This window comes from Ambystoma mexicanum, chromosome 5p (assembly GCF_040938575.1).
Source record: "Ambystoma mexicanum isolate Mex_15411 chromosome 5p, UKY_AmexF1_1, whole genome shotgun sequence".
NCBI lineage: Eukaryota > Metazoa > Chordata > Amphibia > Caudata > Ambystomatidae > Ambystoma > Ambystoma mexicanum.
The window spans coordinates 1,061,937,522-1,061,960,123 of NC_090930.1; the positions used below are offsets into that span (position 1 = coordinate 1,061,937,522).

General features: G+C 39.9%; 1 protein-coding gene across 1 annotated transcript in view; it reads left to right on the forward strand.

The window, feature by feature from the left end:
• LOC138481743 (cancer-associated gene 1 protein homolog) overlaps nt 1-22,602 on the forward strand; it is a 947,940-nt gene that overhangs the window by 922,641 nt on the left and 2,697 nt on the right. The window lies entirely within an intron of this gene.

Sequence of the window (22,602 nt, forward strand, 5' to 3'; positions counted from 1 at the left end):
CTCCACAGCTTTCTGCATGCACCTTCAACCAATGTATCCATGAGTCTCCCAAAATTCACACAATCTGCCATAGCTATCTGTTCTTCTCTCAGCAAAAAGAATATCTGAGAAAACCTCTCCTAGCACAACACACTCACTAAACTTTACTGACCAATCCCTTGCTACATTCAATCTCATTTGCATGCCTCCCCACCCCAAATTCCCCGGATGTAATACGCGGTGTCCTAGAACTACCGCCATGTTCGCGAACATATCGTAACCTGGACAGCCCTTCTACCATTTCCACTTCACTCTCTGTGCCATTCCCTCATTTGATGTAGCTAAGAAATCACATGACCATCCACCAATCAAATCCAAGACCTCTAGATGTAACTGCATCATCATAGATCAGCACTGCAAATGTACAGTGAATCTCTCGGACTACAAGTCTCATACCATTGGCAAGCACGATCTACGAAAAATACTAGACAAGTCTCCAAGATTTCTACTTGCAGCTTCATCCATATCCATATGCATGAACACAAACTACAGGTATGCATATTTTCTATACAGTACATGAACACATTTTCTAACCAACTTTTACCTTGTATAATCTGTAAAATGAATCTACGATAATTTTTTCATTCTCCTAAAATGAACTGTGATTTACAAACCTTTATACCGTTTAATTTCTTCGTACACACACACGCAAATAATGTTAAACTAACATTTTTGAAATAAAATATATAGACTACATATGATCAAACAAAATTACATGCACACTCTATCATCAAATCTCAAAGAATTATATTTGTACAAACACATACTTGGTTTTAATTTTTTTAGTTTATAAAATTACTTACATTTATATAGGACAAGCAGGCTATGACATTGACTCCCTCCTACGTGGAAGAGCAGGCTATCACATGGACTCACTATTACGTGGAAAAGCTTAGTTACAGGAATAGTGGTATGCAGTGGTACATTATGATTTTGACAAGCCATAGTAAAGATATTTCCTTTCCTACAGTTAGTCATAAGATAGTTTTAATGGTTTTGAGGAAGGCGCTGAGCAGTTCAATTTAAAAAATCTATGTCTAAATTAAAAACAGTGTTATATACAAACCGAATTACTAATTTCTTTCTTTTACAATTGCAGTGAAGACCATTTTCCTGAAAATAAGCAACTGAATTTGAATTACAAAGAACAACTAAGAAGCAACCTGCTCATTTTAGAAAAAAAGTAAGTAGATTGTTACCAGAATATTTGAATTATTACTCAAACACACTCTAATGTTAATTCATGCTACTTCTGTGCCTAAAAATAGAGATTCTGCACCATTCTGACCAAAAATCCTCCCGTCTTAAACAGTGATTTATTGGCAGAATGGCCCACAAATTCCTATTTTTCGCCACACAAATTACCCAACTCAGCCACTAGAATGTAGATGTTGTAGAAGAAACAACTGTTTTAATTGTATAGCTTTAGATATACTATTTATACTTCTCCACACCATTTGCTTACTTTTTACTGTCATCTGAACCCCAGTTTATTAACACATTAATTCAAGAATACCCATCCCTAGTAGTTGTACTTCCCAATGCACAATCACACACCATTACATACGTCTTTATCATCTCACTCAAACACTCATGCACACAACACACATGCATTGCAGAACACCCCAACCCATACCTTCTGTATTTTTTTCAACAGACCCTAAAGCATGCCTACCAAAAAGCAACTCCCTAGAAAGGAACGCAGAAGTAGAGCAAATGAAAAGAAAAGTCTCCAACATAAACATCCATCTATAGCAGAATTTGTAAAAAAAGTTGAAACACAACAGCTAATACAGTTATGTAGTGAAACAGAAGAAGTTTCTAGTACAAAAACTTTGCCTCCTCTATCAAAAAGTAAAACAACCCAAAAAACAATTAACAGAAAATCAACTATCACTGCAAATAAAACTTATTCTATAAATCTTGATATAGTACAAAGTAAGCATACCAAGAAAAGTATTTTAGCCAAAGTGTTCCGTCACAAAGTCCTTCAAAATCTTATAAAAACAGGAGAGAAACCAGGTTCAACACTTCAAACCTATCGTGGGAAAGTAATCTTAGAAGCGTTGATAGACAGTGCACTTCTTCTCAAAAGAAAGTTATTTATTTTAGTGTTAAACAGAATGAAACCACTAACAAAACTAATAACTAAATTACAAAAAAGACTTCTCAATAAACGAAATGTCAACAGAAATAACTTCTTAAATATCTGTGGAGGTGAATGGAGTCACACTACAAGCACAGAACCATACTTTAATGAAGAAGCCTAAAAACAAAAGCAAACAAATACAATTGCCATACATAGCAGTGGTCGAGGTTATGAAAAAGTTAATAATACCATAATGGAACAAGAAGTACTCCTTACTAAGATATGCCCTGAAAACGTAGATTTACCCCTCCATTCAACTGAATCAGAACATCTAGTGTACAAATGGCCATGCACGTCAATGTGTAACATTCCCAAAAAAATGTTCAAGTATTTATGCCAATTCCTCAATCAATATGTGAAAAGCAAAGACAAAATCAAAATTAAACTACTGCAAAATATGGATGCTTGTCCAGTACGCAAGTACACAGGACTACAAGGACATTCATTGGCCTGCATTACAGGACCTACTTGCAAAACACCCTTCCATGATATCAAAAGGATATCAACACATCATGCAAGTATAAGAAATCTAGTTTATAAACTGTACTATGCTAAAAGTCCTGCTTTAGCACTAGCCAATTTAAATAACATTCTTCTACATGGTACAGCAAAAGACCTACTAGAAGAAATCGACTATATCCAGACAAAATATTTTGGAAGTGAAACCCACTTACAAGATGAATTAGCTATAAAAGCAACTTCGAAAGAAATCTGCACATGGCAACCTTTCACTACACACATACAAAAAAGAAATACAAAAATTTGAAAGTACTTCAGCTGAAGTACCAAACCATGTGTGTGTATGTTGCTGCAGAACTTTTTATAAAAGTAACACAAAAACTGTAGACCTATCATACAAAATAGAAGGCAATGAAGATTCCAAATGGTTTGAATTAGCTCCCTACCTTATAGCAGAAAACAAATACGAAATAACTGACCCCATAATACTTTGCAGTTACTGCACTACAAAACTTGACAACAACCAAACTCCTTCACGTGCTATCACAAATAACTTGGAATTATATCCACTACCAAAACCCCTTCAACAACTTAATTTATATGAGAGCATCATAATTCAAACAGTGCACCCATTTCAAGCAATAATACGCCTTCACCAAAAACTGCAAAATTACCTCCCACTGAATTAGTAAAAGGTATTTGTGGAAAAGTAGTGTATTTACCATTGGATCTAAAAGAAAATGTGCACACTCTAGGAGTGCAACGTCCAATGCAGCAATCTTTAATTATCTTGGTAAATGGAGTACCTACAAAAGACAAAAAAAATTGGCAACAACTGGTAGATTTACATAAAGTTAGAAAAACCCTGCTATATCTTAAAGAGAGTAATGAATATTACAAAGAAATTAATATTGAAGAAAACTTGAAAGATACAACTGAAATAATTCAAGAAACACAAGAAGCTGGTCAATTTGAGCTCCTAGATCCTGCAACAATATCAAACACTTTAGACCATTATACAATTCATCCATTGCACTCTAATGACACCATAGAAGATGCACTGGAAACGTACCAAATGCGTCAAACAAAAGGATCACCAATCAGCATATGGGAAAAAAGTATAGAAGCACATGCTTTTCCTCTACTCTTTCCTACTGGCAAAGGAGGAAGATATGATGATAGACCTATTCAAATATCAGCATCAGAATATCGCTCATTACGAATGTGTTCTGAAGATCCCAGATTTCGACAAAATGTGGAATACATATTCCACCTACTCTTTGAAAGTGAACTACCAACTTTATTACGGAGTTGCACACATATTAAAATCAGGTTCACACTTTCAAAATATGACAGCTACACAATTATTACAAAAAGTTCAACAAAAAGATGAGGTCTTACAAGCAAATCTTACAAATCTATTAGCAAATATGCGTGGTACTAAAGGGTACTGGTTTCGACGTCATGAAGATGTACATTGTATGATCAGAAACCTTGGCCCACCCACTTGGTTTGTTACATTAGGTTGTGCAGAATATGCAGGGGAAGATTTACATGCTTTCCTACGCATATCAAACGAAAACAAAACAAACATAGAAATACTAACACCTGGAGAACTTTGTTCACAGGATCCTGTTAATGTTTCAAGATATTTTCACCATCGCTTCATTGCTATGCTTCATTGTATTTGTAACAAAACTGTTCCTCCCCTTGGAGAAGTGCAACACTTCTTTTGGAGAAAAGAATACCAAGCCAGAGGAGCACCACATGTCCACATGCTTTTATGGATTAAAGATGCTCCTAAATTTGGTCAAGATAGTGATGCCACTGTTTTACAGTTTATTGAAAAATATGTCACTTGTGAAATTCCATCAGAATCCGCAAATAGTGATGTTCATGCAAAAATTGTACAATTCCAAAGACACAAATGTGCCAAATATTGTCGTCGCAATTACAAAAACAAAGGGAAATACTACATCAAATGCCGATTTGGTTTCCCTAGACCAGTTACAAATACAGGTCAAGTGAACAACCTCATGTCTTCAGTTAGACATAGTGTTAAAGGTAAGTCACCTAAAAATACATATTGCATAAAAAGAAGAAAAGAAGAAGAAAAATATATCAATGATTACAATGCAATCATTGCCCACTTATGGAATGAAAACATAGACGTGCAGTACATTGCAGACAATTCTACTGCAGTTGCATGATATGTCACAGCATACTTAACCAAATCAGAAAAGACAGAGCTCCAAGACCTCTGGAATGACCTGTCATCAGATAAAACAGTGTCTCAGAAATTATACAGCTTGGGCATAAAAATGCTGTCCAATAGAGAATGTGGATCCTATGAAGCAGCTGATCGATTAACTGGTACTGCATTGTATGGTAAATCTGCAAATATAGTATGGCTAAGTCTTGGTCCAGCTAAATCTAGAAAAAGAGTTCTAAAATCATACGAAGATATAGAAAAAATAGCCAAACATGATCCCAACAGCCAAGACATTTTAAAAAACAATTTATTGGACACATACTGCCCAAACAGGAGTACCACTTTGGAAACCATGAGTCTATACCAAATAGCCCAAAACTACACATACACAAATAATATAAAACCTGATGAACAAAACCGTAAATACAAAGTGACAAACTGTGAAGGCAGCTTAGTAAAACTCACCAAACCAAATTTAATTAATCATATCAAATTGTCATTAAAGACTCCTCAACATAAAGAAGTATATTACATGTCCCTGCTACAACTCTTTAAACCTTGGAGAAAAGAAGAAGAAATACTAGATAACTATGACTCATATGAACACGCTTTCAAAGCAAATGAAAGCAGTATAACTGATGTACATTTTGCACAGTACAAAACAATGTTGCACAATGAACAGCAACACGAAGAAGAACTCCAGGCCCAACTAGATAAGGACACTCCTGACAGTAGTCAACCTTCTGTCACATGAAGCCAAAAACCACTGGGAGACCCACTAATAACAAATGAGGCAGAATTAGCTATGATAGAAGTAGAAAACACCATGTGTCAGTATGAAGAAAAAGAAGACTTAACTATACTACAATCAAAGCTAAACAATGAGCAACGTAGAATTTTTCAAGAAGTAACAAAAGAAATTGCACATGGTGTACAACATGAAAACAAAGAATGCACCTGTCAAAATTACAAACCTATACTATTGTATGTCAGTGGTGAAGCTGGTTCTGGCAAAACATTCCTAATCAAAATCATCAGTAAGTTCCTTCAACAATTGACAAACAACAAACTATCAGCTGTTGTCACTGCCCCCACAGGTTTAGCTGCCTACAACATAGGTGGTGTCACTTTACACCGATTACTACTCCTGCCAGTAGAACACCAAAACAAATTAGATTACTACAAACTTTCTGCAGAAGTTGCAATGGAACTACGCAGAGTATTGAAACAAATGAAAATGCTATTAATAGATGAAGTGAGCATGGTGTCCAACCTAATGTTGGCTTTGAGTCACCTCAGATTACAAGAAGTACTCAAAACAAACTATGAAGAGCTCTTTGCAGGAAAACACATTATTGTTTTCGGAGATCTTCTTCAATTGACACCAGTAAACGGTGAGCCTATTTTTAAAACATTAGGACACAAACTCTGCCGTAAAACTGTTGGCAGCATTGGAAATGTCAACCTTTGGCAACATTTCCAATATAGAGAATTAACAGAAAACATGTGCCAATTTGCAAATCTCACTTATGCCAACATCTTAAAAAGTATCAGAGTTGGTATACTTTCTAAAGAAGCAGAAGCAATATTGAAAACCCGGCACATTGATGCACTTTATGGTGATAATGCATGCGCTACAGATGTTATGGAACAATTAGTCCACAAAAATGTCAATTGTATGGCCTTAATGCCAACTCTTGCAAGCTGTTTCAAATTCAATGAAATAATGTTAAGTAAAGAAATGCAACCAATAATGGAAATTAGCGCCACAGACAAACTAGATGTACATGGAATGACACTACCCATGTGTGACCAAGCCACAGCAAGACTAAATAGTTTAGAAAAATCAATCTCAAACACAGCAGGCTTGGAAAAGATATTAAAATTATCCTTAAATTGCAGAGTAATGCTGAAACGTAACCTTGACGTGGACCAAGGACTAGTTAATGGAGCACTGGGTACAGTTGTTGGCTTTCAAACATACCCACGTGACAACAAAATTCAGTTTGTCAATATTCTCTTTGACAAACTTTCAGAAGTAAAAAGAATAGGACGCTCAACAGCTCGATTCCTTCTCTTCAAAGACATGTATGTACGCAGAGAACAATTTTCTCTAACTCTTGCATACGCAGTCACCATTCATAAATCACAAGGTCTTACCCTAGACAAAGCAATGATAGACATTGGTAACACAGTCTTTAAAGAAGGCATGAGCTACGTAGCACTATCACGCTTACGTACACTTGAGGGTCTATTTCTAATCAACTTTGATGCAAGTAAAATAAACACTGATATTCGTTGCATTTTAGAATACAATAGACTTTGTTCACTATACACTCCCCATCTAAACCCATATTCTGTTCCACAAAAAGTAAAACAATATAATAGAAAAATAAATCAAACAGAAAAGCAACAGGATGTCACTGCAAATCCTCCAAAGAGAGTAAAAGAAAGTAATACTTCATCAAGTGCCACGAGCAAATAAGAATCAATTAGGGAAAGTAAACCAGGTACTTCTTCAAAGAAGGAAGACACACTCAAAAAAAAGCAGTCAGATACAGAACTACCTGGTCCATTTAAACTCTCAAATATAGTTGGTGTAAGTTGCTACGCAAATGTAGCAATGAATATTCTATTTCAATTACCATCAATTGTTGAGCACATTTACTTACACCGTACAGACCCATTGTGTTTGCAAATGTTAGTACTTCACAGAAATGCAGCAAACAATCCTGACAACACGTATAGTGTTTATGGAATAAGACAACAATTGGACTACTGTGCTGGAATGGTGAAATTCACTATAAACTCACAGGAAGATCCACAAGAATTTCTAATGAACTTACTATTAGTACTGGAAAACAAAAACATACCTATAAATGAAATCTTCCAGATTTCATACATGTGGAAACATACATGCACTCTCTGCAACAATTTAACACAAGAACAAATCCCCAATGAGCGCTTTGTGTATATATCAATATCTAATTGTGAATCCGTTCCATTTCAGCAACTTGTACAAAATGCAAACCACGGTAGATTATGTTCGACCTGCAATTCAGATAATCGCTCCACGTTAATAATACAAACACATAGTAAATACGTAATACTAATGCTTCTACGTTACAATGCAGATGGTACCAAAAAGAACTGCAAGCTGACTGGATTCACACATGGTCAAATATCACTTGGTAGGAAAACCTTCACAACAATAGGTATAATCTACCACGCAGGAGCCACAACCAACTCAAGGCACTACACTGCATATATAAAAAAGAAATGTGGATGGTTTGAATGTAATGAAAGTACGTTACTCTAAAGCAGAGATTACCAGCAAATCTTACAAACGCTTATTTAATGTTCTTAAAACCAAACTTTGATAACTAAACTGTATTTAAACCTTAAGTATACTTGTAGTAAAAAAATATAAACTGTCACAATATTCCAAAAGCTATCTAACTGCCCAAAAATGCTACAACAACTAATCAGATAAATTAATACCACTCAAATAGAGCAAAAAATAGACAGTTAGAATACACCAATTGGGTTGTAGGTCATTTGGTCGAATCTAAATGGTCGACAAGACAAATGGTCGACACCAAAAGGTCGACAGGTCAAATGGTCGTTTTTTTTTTTTTTTCTTTTTCACTTTTTTTTTTTGGGGGTCCCTCCCTCAACCCCTTTATTTTGCTAAAAACCCCTTTTTTCCCTAAAGAAAACCTACAAAATATATATATAAATAAAAAAAATTTGATCATTTGTCCTGTCGACCAAATTGTGTCGACCATTTGTCTGTCGACCATTTGTCTGTCGACCATTTGACTAGACACCCGCCAATTGGTATCTAACTGTCCCAAACTTTAGAAATATCCAAATAAGAGCAAAAAATAGACAGTTAGAATACGCCAATTGGTATCTAACTGCCCCAAAATTTAGAAATATCCAGATAGTTAAAGCAATACCACGAAATTATATAAAAAAAATAAACAGTTAGAATACTTAAGTAACTTGTAGTAAAAAAATATAAACTGTCACAATATTCCAAAAGCTATCTAACTGCCCAAAGATGCTACAACAACTAATCAGATGAATTAATACCACTCAAATAGAGCAAAAAATAGACAGTTAGAATATGCCAATTGGTATCTAACTGTCCCAAACTTTAGAAATATCCAAATAAGAGCAAAAAATAGACAGTTAGAATACGCCAATTGGTATCTAACTGTCCCAAAATCTAGAAATATCCAAATAGATAAAGCAATACCACGAAATTATATAAAAAAATAAACAGTTAGAATACGCCTACTGGTATCTAACTGCTCCAAAATTTTACAATATCCAAACAAATACCTAATATCTTACTGCTCCCAAAAACTGGAACAATCCAATGTATAAAGCATTAGCCAGAAACAACAAGTAAACACTGAAAACAAACAAACAAATAAACTGTAGCATAACAGAAAAAGGTTTTTTTTTAATCCAACATGGATTTTCTTTCTCCCACAGACCCAATGATTTTAGCAACAAACACAGAAACTGAGCAAATTGCTCATCTACTAAATATGAGGGTCAAAAAAAAGAAATAATTGTGATTGTACAATGTAATACGTCTTTATAAAATACTAATACTAACATGCTATTTTCTTTTATCACAGAAATGAACAAGAAAAACATGGACTCCCGTTACTAAACCAAATAGTAAGTATACAACCATCGCAGCATATCACACCCGTACTGGCTTATAACATTGTTCCTTATAAATTTGTTTTTGACCCAAAGTTATAAGCCACTATGAGTGTGATATGCTGCGGTGCTTGTGGCCAGGGCATAGACTCTTGGGTGCATGGCATATGAGTGTGATATGCTGCGGTGGTTGTGGCCAGGGCATAGAGTCTTCGGTGCATGGCCAAATGGCCATGCACCTAACATTCTATACCCTGGCCACAACCACCGCAGCATATACACCCAGAGATTCAAGCATTTCAACCATTTTAATGTCCGCAGACACAAGGAAGTTCCTAGAACACATTCAACTTGCCAGAGGACGATACGGACAGCGTCATCAGGACACCCCCATTTTCTTTATGTACGAACATTTCAGGACACCGCGAGTGTTCTTAGAACACTTTCAGCTTGACAACGAACAATACAGACAATGTCTTCAGGACACCCCCTGCGAACATTCCAGGACCCCACGCGTCTTCTTAGAACACTTTCAACTTGACACCGAATACATTCTGTTTATTTACGAACATTTCAGAACAGCCGTGTTGTCTGTAGACAAATCGAACACAACAAAAGCATCTAGCACATAAATAAATACAACATTGCACCTATCTCATACTCCCCCACCCTCCCCAAACACTCTTACATACCAACACACTCCACTAAATACAATTTTTAAACCAAGTTTCACCTCGACGTCCGCGGTCGTCCGCGAATGCAAGATGGCGGGCGCCACCAAAAATCTGATGCGCTCCACGCCCCACACCGTCCAATCAGCGAACACGTCGGATGTCCGCAGACATCGCACAACATGCTTGGCCAATCAGGGCACTGTCCGCGGAGCGATCAGGGAAGTCCGTCCGCGAAGCGAACAGAGATATCACTAATTTATTTGCCTTACATTTTGGTCATTTTTTTAAAAAACTACTGGACGCATTTACATCAAATTTGCAAAAGCACGCTTTCAGGACCAAGACCCTGCTCCTGCCGCAAATTTGGTGTAAATCCGTCCAGCGGTTTGGGCTGTAGGCATGCACAAAGTTTTTTCCCATTATGTCTATGGGAAAAAACAAAAGTTTTGGGCCCCCCCCATAACTTTGCCCCCCCGGACCAAACTTCTCTAAACTTTGCATTCAGAGTGGGCCATATACTTTTTTTGCAAAGTTTGGTGAGGATTCGTCCAGAGGGAGCGAAGTTATAAGCCACCCAAAAAATGCTCTTCCTATGGAAACACCAACTTAACCATAACTACATGGACGCTACCGCGTCCATGTAATATATATATGTATATATATATATATATATATATATATATATATATATATATATATATATAATATATATATATATATATATATATATATATATATATCCTCTGACAGTAGCCAATAAATGCATCCCTGAGTTTTCATGGGGGGCATTTCAAGACTGGATTCCTGAAATAGTGTACAACATATTCACAAGTTTCCAGGAGAAGAGTGTGGATCCCTGTTTCATCAAAAGATGATATTCTCATGCTTGTGTGACACCTTAAATGACATTACACTGGGTATTTTACACACATGCCCAAATTAGGAATCAACTATACAGTATATTAAGAGTAGGATGGTGTTGAGAATAGGCAAGTTATATGTGAATCAAATGTATACTACAGAGTTATTCTCTAATTGGAACACTTGGTGGTGGTGTTAGAGAAAATAAGCAAATAAAGTGAAATGGATATGATGCTTTTTTTCTCTGATCACCAACACTTGTCAATAGGGTTAGAGAAAATAAAGTCCATTATATACCGTGATTTGCTCACAAATGTACTAGAATATATAGAAGACGGAAAAGCTGTGATAATTTCAATGTTCAGTGCATATTGCTGTATGAAAATTGATATTCAGATGTGATTTTATAGGAATTGATGTTTGTGTGTTCTTGATCTATTTAGTGAGATAATAGAAGGCAGGTTATTTTTCTTTTCTGTATGCAAGTGGCCTGTACTTATTTGTAAGCAATATTCTGGGTGATTTCCCCAGCATAAAGTTAAGGGACCAACTGAGGTTTTGATTCATTATTGTAAATAAAACTGAATATTTAGATGAAAAAACACCCTGGATCTTATCCCAGAATTTTGGGGTGGGATTGTTGTGATAGGGGGTGTTAGATCAGTGTGCACCTCACCATATGAATATGCAAATTAGATCCAATTGTCTGAAATGTGAAGGCTTGGCATGAGATGTGCAGGCCAGATTTATGCATGACTGAAATGGCAGCTAAGTGAATAACCAGGGAATACATGGTTTGCGAAGTATGGGGTCGAGGATTCCATGAAGCAACCCATGTGAATGCCAGGGTCTAGAATGTGTTCTTGTAGGTCATTAGCATATTGACTGGCCGATCTGGATTTGATGGCACCACATTTGAGGATGCCATTCAAGAGAACTCTTTTCCATCTTTAAAGAGCTCACAGTGCCTCCCACGTCCACTGACGAGATTACTAAGGACGAAGCTTGGTGCAACAGTATCCAAGCTGCCATGCTCAACAAAATAGACCTCCTACAAAATAAAATCTGTGACCACTACAATACCCAACCGAAACAGAGTCTGCACTCACAGTCTCAAACCTCTAGCAAAATCACTAACATCCCTAAATTTGCCTTCAATGAAGTCTCAGAACTAGAAGTCCTGGACATCCTGAAACATCTGAAGCCATCGACCTGCAAAGGCGATACATGCCCTCCTAAGTTAATCAAGGACTGCGCTGAACCACTTGTTCCACTCATTACCGCATTCATTAATGCTTCTTTCAAAACTTGCTCCATCCCAGATAGCCTCAAAGAAGCTTCGGTGCGCCCACTTCTAAAAAAGCCCACTCTCGACCCCACGCTGCCCAACAACTACAGACCTATAACGACAGTCCCTTTCCTTCTCAAAATTCTAGATAAAGTGGCACACAGCCAAATTCAACTATACCTTGAATCAAACTCCATCCTTGGTACTAGACAGTCAGGCTCCCGCAAAGGCCACGGAACAGAGACTGCTCTGCTGGACCTTAAAAACCAAATAACTAAGATACTGGACACAGGCAAACCCGCCCTTCTCCTTGACCTCTCAGCGGCGTTCGACCTAGTGGACCACAAGACCCTCACCTCACACCTCTCCCACTCTGCATATTTCTCACACCAAGCCACCTCATGGATAACATCCTTTTTAGAAGGGAGGGCCATGAAAGTCTTTTCAAACACATCCAACGCAACACCATCCATAATTCACTGTGGTGTTCCACAAGGCTCTTGTACAGCACCTACGCTGTACAACCTCTTTACAAAGCCTCTCTTCGATAAACTGGATGCACTTGGGATCGCCTACACCAACTACGCAGACGACACCCAAGTGCTCCTCCCCCTAACTGGCTCATACCACACAGACGCCCTGGCCCAAAAACACATATACGCAACTATTCAAGCCTGGATGGCCACTAACGGCCTATGTCTTAATGGGGATAAGACTGAAATCCTGATCCTCGGCCAAACGTCTACACTCGCCAGGCTAGATAGCCTCTATGTCAATTTTAATATTGACAACTGCACTATCCCAGTCCTATCTTCTGTAAAAACGCTAGGGGTCTACATTGATGCAACCCTGTCTATGGACAAACAAGTCAATGCCATTGTCTCTGCATCAGCGCTAAGCACCAAATTCATAAACGCCATCAAACCATTCTTCACCAAAGAAAACTGCCTATCAATAGCAAGAGCTACCATAGTCGCGAAACTTGACTACTGTAACGCTCTCCTAGCCGGCACCTCTGAAAAAAACCTAAACAAACTGCAAGTCGCACAAAATAACGCTCTGAGAGCAGCCTTAAGCATATCCAAAAGGGACCACATATCACATGCAAGACAATCCGCTCACTGGCTCCCTGTCAAAGAACGTATCACTTTTAAGGTTCTGACCACTACCCACAAATGCATCCATCACACTGCACCACCTTATCTCTCAGACACTATTCACAGACCGGCCTCATCCAGACCTACAAGACTTTGCTACACCAACCAACTCCTGGGACCACACATCAACAAGATTACAGCGGGAGGTTGGGGCTTCCCCTACATAGCACCTAGACTCTGGAAAAATCTCCCTCACGCTCTAAGAGCAGAATGCTCCCTTACAGCGTTTAGAAAAAAACTCAAAACCTCTCTCTTCAACTAACTTCCACTACCCATATCCAAACATACACACGTTGCTATTGTTTTTCTATTGTAGAAACCTGCATGCGTGTATGCCTCTAGGATGTAACTAAGTATCGCTTTCTTATTGTAACCAGCGCCACGATGCTTCAGGGCTATTTCTGTGCGCTTAACAAATACGAATACATAAATAAATAAATAAGATGGTCGAGTTGCTTTTTCATAAGAGATTGTACAAGGCTAGGGGTTTTGTCAGTGTGGAGGAGAGTTCAATGGACTGGTGTTTGAAATGCAGGAAAACATGTCTGCCATAGACATGGGCAAATGGGCCTCTAAAAGGTGGAATTGTTCATTGTTGGCAGGTTGATTGAGGAGGGTGGCAGTAGAAAGTGTGTTAGCTGCGTGAAGACTGTACATGATAATGAAATGGGTGGAACATTTTTGGGGCACACTATTTGTAAGAGTTCCGAAAGTAGATAGTGCAGGCTTAGAGCAGGGTTCCGATTTCAGAGAAACCTCCAAATGGTAGTTTTAATGGTAGTACCTATCTAGCTCACTATAACTCAGGAGCTAAAGTAAAATACTAATGGAAGAGAGTATTAGGAATGTATATCTTTATACCGCCAAAGTGGTGTTGGCCGAGAGAAACTGCAGGGAAAAATAATGATCCTGTACTGGTGTCCTATTGATGTTTGCTAAACACTTTAGGGAGCTCTAGAGCTTAGACCACTAGACCACTATAAAGTTGCAGTGGCTGAGAAAAATAAATATTAGTCCAAGATGCCCCCCTGCAAATGGAGTAAAGTCTCTTTAAGTGTAGCTCTCAATGTAGTCCTGGTCAGAGAGAATCACAGACAGAGTCAAGCCCTTTTTACTTGATCAGAGAAAGAAAGCTTGCTGCCATGCCAACGTGCTCTAGAGTGAAGACCCCATTTCTTTAGACTTTTCACTGTTGGAGAGCACTAGCGATGCCCCCCTTGGCTGGGTTGATTGGTGAAGACAGACGAACGCTGGAGAGTGAGGAAACCTCACCGTGGATGAGGATCACCACCAAGGCAAGCGCTGTTACCCTCACCTGGTATCCACAGGGACGCCACCTAGCCGGGTTACTCGCTGGTATGCTTCTCAGCTTTGCCCTGATGTGGTCTGCGGGGAAGGTTCTGCCTGAAAATACCGGAGGACTGTGTTCAAGACTGACCGACTGGGGCAAGGATCCTCCCTCCACCTTGTGGTAGAATTAGGCGTTCTCTCCGTCCTGCCTTCTTTGCAGGGGCGCGTTGTCTTTAATGGGCGAGTGCGGTCCAGTTACTTCACTGACGCTGGCCCGTTTGATATTGTTCAGGTAGGTCTTATTGCTGTTCTTTAGTTTTGTTGCTATCCTGCATGCCTTTCTTTGTTTAAAATGTCTCTTTTTTCTCCCTTAGGTATGCAGAGCTTCAGCGTGGCGAACTGGCTTGGTTGAGCCCCGCTGGTAAATGTTGGCGCATTAAGAGCGCTATGATGCGGTAAGTAAGCGCTATGCGCAGTGCTGCAAAGTCTTGCCTTTGCTAACCTGTGTTTTCCTTCCTTGTAGGTCGTGGTGTTCTTCAGCGCAAGTGGAATGTCTGGAGTGGTGCCAGCTGAGAGGCGACCAGCCAGATAAGCCTTTTGAGCAGTTCGTAATTTGTAAATGTCTCTACTGCTTTCTTTAATGTTGCCTCTATCTTCCTCTTTCAGGTCGTTCTGTCCGGGAGGCGTGCAGATTCCAGGAAGCTGTTCTCAGTAGCTGCGAGTGTTTAAAGATGAAGACTGCAGGTGAGATGCTGCTGCTAATGATGTTCCTTTTGTCTCCTTGCAGGTTCTGCTTCTCCGAGGTTCGAGGGAATAGCTGGAGACAGTGAGCGTCACGCTGCAAGCTGCAAAGTAACGCGAAGCGTGTTGTCTTGCTCGGGTGTGGTTTAAATAGCCCCAATAAAATAGTCCAGGAAAAGTAGTCCCTAGGCTACCACACCCAAAACACTAGACCGTATAGCTTGGTTCTTAGGAAACAAGCTATGTGGATGCCTCCATTTTGGCTGACAATAATAAAGTAGTTCCCAAGCACATTGTTTATTCATGGTGTATGCGCCTGGCGCCATAGGCGCCAGGACTGGCCCCATGAGGGCTTTGAAGAGGATGCCAGGCTCTAGAGGCCCGAGTCCTGACTCCACCTGGCCAATGGGTTTGCCAGAGGGGGTTTTGGGCGAGGGTCGTGACAAGCGCAGCATGCAGGATGCCTGAAAGATCAGTGAGAATGTTGTTTGAGTAACCCAGGCCTAGCAAGAATGGTGTCAGCAGTGTGGGCAGGGGTGGACTGTGAACCAAAAGAGGCCCTGGATTTTTTTTGGTACTTTTCCCCCATATTACACATTTTCAGCCAGCCATGTGGAAATAAAACAGATTACCACACAAAAAAGGCCCAGGCAGCAGAGGCCTACCGGGAAATCTCAGTTCCCTATAGGCCAGTCCACCCCTGAGTGTGGGGTGAAGTCCGGATGGACACCTGACCTCTATGATGCTGCAACAAGTGCACCAGCAGGAGAAACAATAACAGGCTCTCAGAGCTGCTCTGATGAGCCAGATGAAAAGCAAGCCCAAGCTGAGTGTGGGCCACACCAAGGTCAAGCTAGGTCCTATGATGATAGAACTGCAAGACATTGCATGGATCACATAGTGCCAGGCTATCTAATGTCCTCAGGTGAGTAAGGGGATAGCAGAGAGTGCAAGACAAGGTAGAGAGAGTGTCAGGGGGAGAGGTGTAGCAGAGGTATAGAGAAAGAGTGAGGGGTTACTGCCTTTTGTATGCCATCTCAGCTGTCACCTTGGAGTGCTAGATGGCATTCATACTTTAAAAGAGCCACAGCGAGAACCCTGTGGACTTAGATATCCTATACAGTGACACTCATATACCATGCAAGTCTCTACCACAAATTATCATCCTGGAGATTAGGAGACTTTCCCTGTTCATCATGTCATCATTTAAATTTAGTGTATGAATGTATCATTCTGGCGTTAAATGGAGAGTGATAGTAGTCTCAGAAAAGAAGTCCACAGGATACAATTTTTAAAGACAAGGTATCAAGGGATTTATCATACCTGATACATTATTTTAATATACGAGTTGAATCATGATTTAATCAGCACTAGAATTACAATTTATATAGCAGGAAAATTAAGAGTATACAAATTAAATACAATTCATATAATTCATAAAACAACCATTCAATTGTTTATTCATTCGTCCATATGCATCCATCATGCAACCATACACTCATACCAAACAACAGTATGTATAAGATAAAACCTATAAAAAGTCATAACAAACAATTTATAATTTTGATTATTATAAAAGAGATGTGCAATCAATGTACGTGGCCACAATAGATTGTTTAAGTGGTCAAATATTACGATGCGTCAAATGGATGTCCATAGGCGACCTCATCTCAAATTTCTCAACCAGTTTCGAGGTGTTTACATTATTTGAGTAACGTCTTCATCAGGAGACAAATATACACTCTTAAGTGAGACAGCCAGGGACCCCTCTTGTCGATTACAGGAGCTACTGTCTCTCCATAACGGCATCCAAGTGTTTCTAAATGCACAGATGACGGCCAATCCAATAGTGTCCAATTAATGACACGATGAGCAATGGATGTAATGGGTCCTACGGAAGTCTTGTAACCCAGCGTGGTAATCTAAGGAGAATCTCAGAGCCACATAGGTTTAGGACATATCGTCAGAAAATGACACATACTGCTCGCCGGGGACCCAGACGATTGAATGGTTGTTTGATGAATTATATGAATTGTATTTCATTTGTATGCTTTTAACTTTCCTGCTATGTAAATTGTAATTCTAGTGCTGATTACATCATAATTCAACTCGTATATTAAAATAATGTATCAGGTACCTTGATACCTTGTCTTTAAAAATTGTATCCTCTGGACTTCTTTTCCGAGACTATTAGTAACACTAATACCCTAGCCCAGAGTGGAGGGTTTCCTGTGGCTTTCAGAAATATGTTAAATGGAGAGTGAGCAGTAGGTTTTGCGTTTCTCTGCAAAGGGCATGGTTATTAAAGATTTCTATGAATAGTAGATCACAGACAACACTGTGGACGGCATCATTAATGTCTGCAGCCATACATATATGCCCCTAACCTCAGCGAATTGCACTGGCTCCCGCTGTGAGCCAGTACAATCTTTCGAATCCTGCTGCGTTATCTACAAGCCTTTCACCCTGAGGTCCCCAAGTTACCTCAATGAGAAACTCAGCATCTCTCAAGGCCTACTTTCCACGACAAGTAAGGACAGACTTGAACTCTGCCGTTGCAGGAAGGAAAGAATCAGAAGGCAGGCCTTCTCTGTGTATGCCTAATGACTCCTCCCTAACACCTTGATGCCCACACCCTCCACTCCCCACCCTACCGGAAACTGTGTGATCTGATCCCAACCGTTTCCTGCTCTGGTTGCTCCTAGATCCCTTGCTCACAAATTACCCACCTTCCTTCTCCCCTGTTAGCTCCTCACTCCCTTGTGTTTCTGCTTCCCTCACCATATACTTCCCCCTATGCATGCAAAGCTTCCCGATGCTAGGTCCGTGCTCAATAACTACCCTAATAATAACAATAATAATATTTATATTTGAGTTCATTATTTTACTTTAAAGACTGTGTTATTAATTTCTGTACATCTACCAGGAGTAACATACAACATAAATCCTTTCTGCTGATACTCATTACACCATTTTCACCTGCACAAATTAGTATTTAGGACCAGTTCCTTTTGTGTACCTCATGCCACACTTTCATTTGACTAAAACAGTTTACCTCCAAATGTTCTTCCCAAGCCTGGATTCCTCAAAGGTAAAAGAGTGGTACTCAGTCTGGTTGAAATCAGCTATGAAACAGCAAAATAATGAATCCCATAAGAGCATTCATTTATTACTGATGATGAGATCCAGTCAGCTATTTTTAGTCAAAATCACATTGGAGCATGACCATATGGAACAAACATTCTCCAACTTCAATTTGGCCCTCAACTCTCCCTTTGCGCCCTATTTCCCTACTCAGATCTTTACCCCGAAGGCCCTTGCCCCCAGACTGATATCTCCCCTGAGTTTCACTGACTCAAGATCAACATGCAACTCCATCCATGACATTGGTAAAACGAAATCACGCCTAACCTCCTGCAAGGATGCTAACTCTACTCCCTCTACCGCCTTGGACAAAACTAAGTCCAACTAATACATCACTGTGATATCATGACTTTTATACCACCCCACCAAACTCTCCACTACCCTTCATACCATGCTGGCCCAGCTTCCTTGCTCTGTCTGCGAATGACTATGCCCTCCGATCCAAGATCTCTAAGAATTCAGAGACCCTAACCACCCTCCTTTGACTCCCACCTCTGCTCCCCCTTTAGCACCTACTTTCACTCGCTTGTCGTCTTTTTCAAGTTATCCTGTGCCGAGCTTGCACCAACCTCTGCTGTGCACCCATTGGACCCTCTAAGTTTCAAGGTTCTGGAACCCTACCCTTTGTCCTACCTCTACTCTCTCTTTAACCGTGAACAAGGCATGTTCCCCCCTGCTTCAGAATACCGACTGCACAACCCATCCTCCCAAAACTCCCCTGTCACTCCCAACAACTCCGGCAACTGTTGGCCTGTCTCAATTCTCTAAAGTACTTGAAAGTGTGTTCTGGAACCAGATCACAAACTACCGTGAGTTCATCTTGCTTTATGAGCCCCTTTATACTGGGTTCCAGAGCTTCGCTCCATGGAAACACCACTGACACACAACTATAACTTTCTCACCACTGGCATGCACATGATTGCTCATTAGGTTGTGTAAGCAGATGAACGCCCCTGTCTAAGTCACTGGTACGCCCAACTAGGTACCCCCACACACAAAGGAAAGCTTAGCTGCCTGAAAACGAGAACAAGGATCACGTGGGCGCTAGGTATAGGTGGTAGGTATTCTGTAAGGCCTTGTTATGTGTGATGGAAAGCTCCAGTAGAGGTGATTTGTGTGACGTAGGAAGGCAGAATGGAATTATCAAGGTCGGGGGATGAACCATTCCAAAGCTCACTGTTATTCTAACGGACTAAATGTGTAATGCTGACTTTTCTGTGTAAGTCTCACTGTTTGAAACCTTATGTAAATCCTGAGGTTTCAATGCCCAGGGGCCACGATTTCTGGGCAGGGATTCTCTGCCAGTTTCACTGTGCATTTCTGCACAGCTCTATGCAAACAGATCCTGTCTCTGCCTTTGCTGCCTGGTTCTCCCTGTTGGATTAATTGGTGATTGGCTGCGGGATTCATCACCACCTATCTGGCTACCTCTAGCACCCGCTGCTCATGTACTCTTCACTCCAGAGACCTACTCAATCTCTGTCCCAGTATCCCCTGTATGCTGCCTCTTGATGTCTCTCCTTGTCTCCCATTTTCCCTAACCACTGGAATGCTTTCTCACCAATATATAATATATCACCACTATCCCTGTGTTCAAATCTGCCCCTAAACTCCATCACCTCTCCCTGGAAAGAGACAAGTGCCTAGCTCAAGACATTCTCACTTCAATGTGATGACCTCCTCTCGCCCATTGTACATGTTCTATTTAAAACAATGGAACTTTTGAAACAAAGGATCACATTAGTTCATTGTTTGCCAGCATTACCCACAGCAATGTTTTTTATCATTATGCCCATTGCCCTCCTCTGGTTTCACTTCCATCACAATATTATTCCTTTCCCCTATTGTGAAGCACATGGCCGCTGCTTGCTTCGAAGGCTGCTCTGAGCTACTGTGTGTGTTCTGCTTGAAACAACATGTCTTGCTGTGAGTAAATAGAAATTCGAATAAAATAAAAATGTAACCTCACCTGTCTTCAATTTATTTCGGTCTGTCATGCAACGCCAAAGCTTGCAGATGCAGTAACCACAGCCTTGAATAACCCTTAGAGGTCTGCGTAGTCTCTTGGTTAAGACTTTGTTGTCTGACCCAAGGCATAAATTAGTTTTCAAAAATTGATTAGCAGAGTTTGCTAATTACATTTTTCTTGATTAGTAAACAAACCCATTTGATTAGCAATTTTGTACTAATGTTTTTAATGCCACCAGAAGATACTTGTACCCAAGATATAAAACAGGCAACAATGCGCAGTTTTGTATACCGTTGAAGTAAGACATTAGTGAGATAAGTCAGGCCTTGCAAATTATTTCTGAAAAATGGTTCATGTCAACACAGACTCACTTTAGTTTGCTGCCACCCAGAGGCCAGCCATGCACAGTGAAACTTTTATCTGACATTTACTGCAAAGTAAAGTTTAAATAAAAGTTTCCAACATCCCCTGCAAATGGTACTGGCCCATCTTAAAATCTACTCTACTATGCGAGTGGGCGAAAATACTTTGCAAACCCTGGATGAGTGTCTGTAAAAAGGTTAGCTGCATGAATGGACACAAATAAATAGATATTATAAAAGGGCTCCTAAAAAGGTGTGGCCAGCTCTCTCTACTGCAGGTGCAAATATATAATGCAATCATAATCATAGAGCAAAGTGAGCGTTGGAGGCCAACTACAGTGTACAGTTTTGCAGTAGGTCTGTAGATGTACAGACTGGATGAAACTATTGATCAATACCTTAAGTAAATATCAAGCTGTATGTAACCAGCAGGCGACAGGACTAGGTTTGCCATGAAAGCATTTGGCCGTGTGGTCGTATATATTTTCACAAGGGTCCACTCGTCAATATGATACATCTTCCCCAACAAAATGAAATCTAGTTGGCACTGAGATTTCGATACACTTACTGTAAAGCATGGAGACAATGCAGTGTTTGACAGTCGCAATACTGTAATTACACATTATGTAACCTATTACATTTTTAGAAAAAAGGAATTGAAAGCCTTTAAAAAAAAATAACTAACACATAATGGTATTTGGCAAACAGGATACAGTTAGCTTAATAATATTATCCCAATTATTTCTGGTTTGCAATGATTTGAAAAATAAAATATGCGTAGCGTGGGGCCTTTTTGGCACATGAGTGAAGGGGATGATTACTGCTGCACTCTTTCTCCATTAGCACCTTTTAACTTCCAGTGAACAGAGAAAAGAGGGTGGAGAGAGCTCTAAAGGCAAGAGAGGAATGCAGGGTGAGCTGTGTTTTCATTGAACGGGGTAACTTAAATAGCTAACTTTGCTACACAAGTGCCAATTTAATTAGCAAACCTACAAAATTGCATAGCAAATTGCTCCGCGACACTGCTTATTTTATGCTGTCTGACCCCAGGACTGTTGTCATGTTTGGATGATAAAGCTTTCCATTATTTTTTTTAAAGAATCAACCTGATGTCCTCCAGGGCTTGGATATCTCCTCTGCTGAGGAGGAGGAACTCATCTACCCTTTGAGCCAAGTACCATCCACACTGATGTTGCAGCCACTCAAAAGAGTTCTTAATGCCAGGAAGCTGCTTGTTTGTGTTCTGGGATGGCATCAGCAGTGCTTTATGTAATAGTGCCCCAAGATCTTAAAACTGTGTGGCACACATGCAAAGTGTTGGGAACTGAAAGCGAAGTACCGGACGCACCCAATCCTACTCCATTTGCTTTGGTTCAACTTTCTCTATCAATTGTCAAGGCCAGTGGTCTGCCACCTTTGGATCTCCAGATGTTTTGGACTACAACTACCATCAGCCCTACCCCAGCATAGTCAATGGTGAGGGATCAAAGGAGTTATATTACAATTTCCAAAACACCTGGAGACCCTTGGTCTAGGGGGAAAATACAGTTGTGAGCAGCACCGGAAGAATGCAC